The following is a 4,723-nucleotide window of genomic DNA, read 5'->3' as shown; positions in this document are numbered from 1 at the left end:
GTACATATGCCAGTTTTCCAGACTCTACATCCTCTTATGACTAGCAATGCTAATCTGCAAGCTCTTACTACACTTTTTTAAGAATACTGTCCCGAGTGTCGATGCGGTACCCAACTACACAAGTGTAAGGCTTAAACCGAAACCAACTTTCGCATGATGTGTCGCTGCCAAGTACCACAGCTCGATGAAATTTGGATCATACATAGAAAGAAGTGCTGTAGCATAGTAAAGAAGATAACTGAAAGAAATTCGAAATAAGACGAACAGAAATCATACTTTTGTGCCAAAACAACAATTACACTGCTTTAGAACAATTTATGATGTTCCGCTGTACATTACATTAGGCGGGACATAGTTCTTAAGACGGTACGTGATCACTACGGACGACAAAGTGTGCTCTACACCGTGCTCCCTTTCTGTCCACAGGATTGGTAAGAGGTCCTCTTGGCAGGCATTTCATTCCTCCTCCAGTGCGGTTGACAACTGCTGGATGTGGACGACTGCAATGCGTCTCCTCAACGCATCCCTCACGTGCTCGATGGCGTTTAGGTGGGGGGAACAGGCAGGCCAGGCCACACGCCGAATATCTTCTCGCTCCAGGAGCTCCTCAACCTGTGCTGTTCGATGCAGTCGCGTATTGTTATCCAAAAAAGGAAAAGAACTGAAGTCAGGGTCGAATAGCCCCCGAAAGGTGTACCATGCTCAAATATTGGGAGGTCATGAAACCCACGAAACATTATGCTTCCCCACACTATGTCCTGGACCAGCAAAACGATCATGTTCGACAACGTTCCTGGGCGTATTCTACTCGTCATATGTCGAACATGATCCTTTTGGTGGTACAGGTATTATGTTGTGGGGAGACATAATGTTGCTTGGGCGTACGTAACTGCTGAGGATCTAAATGAGTATTTCGCCACATCGACATCTCTACTTGACCAGCGCACAGGTGAGCAAACCGTCGATTCCCTTAAACTATCAGTGGTTGGCACAAACGAAAAAAAAAAAAAGATCTGCAGCCAGTAAACCTTAATAGAGTCAGAATTCACTGCGCGAATTAGTTCGGCAGCGCAAGGACACGTCAATATTACAATGAAATTGATGTATTTTCTTGTCGACCCACTACTGCCCAAAAAACGAAAATTTTAAGAGTTTCTGACTTTCAGCATCTTCCCATCATAATACCATTACCCAAAAAGGAATATTCAAAACAACGTTCCGACTCCTATTTGCATTTTACCAGCATTATCCAAGGCCTTAGAATACGTAGTCCACGGACAATTATTTACCATTAAATGTTCAAATGTCTGTGAAATCATATGGGACTTAACTGCTAAGGTCATGAGTCCCTAAGCTTACACACTACTTAACCTAAATTATCCTAAGGACAAGCACACACCCATGCCCGAGGGAGGACTCGAACCTCCGCCGGGACCAGCCGCACAGTCCATGACTGCAGCGACTGAGAGCGCTCGGCTAAGCCCGCGCGGCTACCATTAAATAATCCATTAGATGAACAGCAGTCTGATTTCTGGAAAAATCGCAGCATGACGACTGCTCTTATAAAACTGACTGACGAACTGAAACAAACTATTGACGAACAATAGATGACTATTATGTGCCTTTTGGATTCGATGTTGACATTCTACTTAGAAAACTCATAAGTCAAAACTTTTCTTCAAGTGGAGTACAATGTTTCCACTCTTAGCTTACGCCTCACCAACCGTCTACTGATTAGGACAAAAATGTGTCAATGGAGGGATGCACAAGGATCAGTATTTTGGGCCCATTACTTTTCTGGTTACTTGCTGTAAGTATGGAAATATTTTAATGATGTGTCAACTATTCTCTCCCACTGCAAAATCATTTCTACGCTGACAACCTGCAGTCATATCAAAGTGCGAATGCAACAGACCTATACACAGCCATCCAGCATGCAAATGCCGATTTACTTGCCTTATCAGAGTGGGCCAGAAGATAGGTTTGAAACTTAACCCACCTAAAACACCAGCAATCTTAGTCCCTGACGAAGAGTTATTACCACCCATTTCAGATAATCTCTTTCGCTCTTAACCCTAAACGGCACACAAATAACCTCTCCTTCTTCTGCGAAGAACTTAGGATAATAAAAATGGTTCAAATGGCTCTGAGCACTGTGGGACTTAACATCTGTGGTCATCAGTCCCCTAGAACTTAGAACTACTTAAACCTAACTAACCTAAGGACATCACAGATATCCATGCCAGAGGCAGGATTCGAAGCTGCGACCGTAGCGGTCACGCGGTTCCAGACTGAAGCGCCTTTTAACCGCACGGCCACACCGGCCGGCCTAGGATAATACTGGTCCATCACTTAAACTGGTCTGAACACATAACTGCAGTCTACAAGAAAGTGTCAGCCTCAATTCATTCACTACAGAAATATAAAAAAAGTATTTCCTTTAAAAAGAAGCTCATAGGGTTACTAATCCTCCCCATACTTGATTATGGTGATGCTGTACTCCAAATATTTTCGTACGAGAACTCAAGCTGGCTGGAACTAGGGATGAATGCTTGTGTCCGATACATTTGTGACTTGCGCTATTTCGACCATATCACTCCCGTCTACGAACAGTTATCATAGCTGCGAGCCGATAAGCGCAGAGACTAACATGCTCAAAGCTCGCTCTATCATCTTCCAAATCATTGCACCTCCTCTTACTTACTTTCACTTCTTACACTACTATCTGAAAAGCACAGCAGAAATATTCATTCTCAACCAAGTTGAACAATTACTTAACACTGCCATGTTCTATAAATCATTTTCTTTTCCAGGAACCCGGGTTTGGAGCAATATTTCTCATAATAAAGGCACTCCGCCTACAGGCCACAAGTGGCCTACCGGGACCATCCGACCGCCGTGTCATCCTCAGAGATGATGCGGATAGGAGGGGCATGGGGTCAGCACATCGCTCTCCCGGTCGTTATGATAGTATTCCCGACCGAAGCCGCTACTATTCGGTCGAGTAGTTCCTCAACTGGCATCACGAGGCTGAGTGCACCCCGAAAAATGGCAACAGCGCATGGTGGCCTGGATGGTCTCCCATCCAAGTGCCGACCACGCCCGACAGCGCTTAACTTCGGTGATCTCACGGGAATCGGTGCAACCACTGCGGCAAGGCCGTTGCCTAATGTTTCTCATTCTAGAGAAATTAAACCCCTTTCAAAGATTGTATCACAAGTCATCTCTTCCATATACTAACCTGCAGCTCACTTTCGTCAATTCTCCCCATCCCCTCCCCCCCCCCCCCCCCCCCCCACCGCCCCTTTCCATCCTCTCCCACAACTTGTCGGCAAAGTTCTTTATGTTCTGTTCAGCCACTCTCACTCTCATTTCGGTCTTCATTTACATCTACATCTACATACATACTCCGCAATCCACCATACGGTGCGTGGCGGAAGGTAGCTTGTACCACAACTAGCATCTTCTGTCCCTGCTCCACTCCCAAACAGAACGAGGGAAAAATGACTGCCTATATGCCCCTGTACGAGCCCTAATCTCTCTTATCTTATCTTTGTGGTCTTTCCGGGAAATACAAGTTAGCGGCAGTAAAATTGTACTGCAGTCAGCCTCAAATGCTTGTTCTCTAAATTTCCTCAGTAGCGATTCACGAAAAGAACGCCTCCTTTCCTCTGTAGACTCCCACCCGAGTTCCTGAAGCACTTCCGTAACACTCGCGTGATGATCAAACTTACCAGTAACAAATCTAGCAGCTCGCCTCTGAATTGCTTCTATGTCCTCCCTCAATCCGACCTGATAGGGATTCCAAACGCTCGAGCAGTAAAGAATAGGTCGTATTAGTGTTTTATAAGCGGTCTCCTTTACAGATGAACCACATCTTCCCAAAATTCTACCAATGAACCGAAGACGACTATCCACCTTCCCCACAACTGCCATAACGTGATTGTCCCACTTCATATCGCTCTGCAATGTTACGCCCAAATATTTAATCGACATGACTGTGTCAAGCGCTACACTACTAATGGAGTATTCAAACATTACAGGATTCTTTTTCCTATTCATCTGCATTAATTAACATTTATCTATATTTAGAGTTAGCTGCCATTCTTTCCACCAATCACAAATCCTGTCCATGTCATCATGTATCCACCTAAAGTCACTCAACGACGACACCTTCCCGTACACCATAGCATCATCAGCAAACAGCCGCACATTACTATCCACCCTATCCAAAAGATCATTTATGTACATAGAAAACAACAGCGGAAAAATGGCTTTGAGCACTATGGGACTCAACATCTGAGGTCATCAGTCCCCTAGAACTTAGAACTACTTAACCCTAACTAACCTAAGGACACCACACACAGCCATGCCCGAGGCAGGATTCGAACCTGCGACCGTAGCAGTCACGCGGTTCCAAACTGAAGCGCCTAGAACCGCACGGCCACACCGGCCGGCCAACAGCGGACCTACCACGCTTCCCTGGGGCACTCCAGATGATACCCTCACCTCCGATGAACACTCACCATCGAGGACAACGTACTGGGTTTTATTACTTATGAAGTCTTCGAGCTACTCACATACTTGGGAACCAATCCGATATGCTCGTACCTTAGTTAGGAGTCTGCAGTGGGACACCGAGTCAAACGCTTTCCGGAAGTCAAGGAATATGGCATCCGTCTGATACCCTTCATCCATGGTTCGCAAGATATCATGTGAAAAA

At 45.4% G+C, this 4,723-nt stretch overlaps 1 pseudogene; it reads right to left on the bottom strand.

The window, feature by feature from the left end:
• Positions 1-3,049: 3,049 nt before the first annotated feature.
• LOC124596991 lies at positions 3,050-3,167 on the bottom strand (annotated as a pseudogene).
• Between the last annotated feature and the right edge of the window lie 1,556 nt (positions 3,168-4,723).

Source organism: Schistocerca americana, chromosome 2 (assembly GCF_021461395.2).
Source record: "Schistocerca americana isolate TAMUIC-IGC-003095 chromosome 2, iqSchAmer2.1, whole genome shotgun sequence".
Taxonomy (NCBI): domain Eukaryota; kingdom Metazoa; phylum Arthropoda; class Insecta; order Orthoptera; family Acrididae; genus Schistocerca; species Schistocerca americana.
This window is presented reverse-complemented; position numbering and strand designations above follow the sequence as displayed.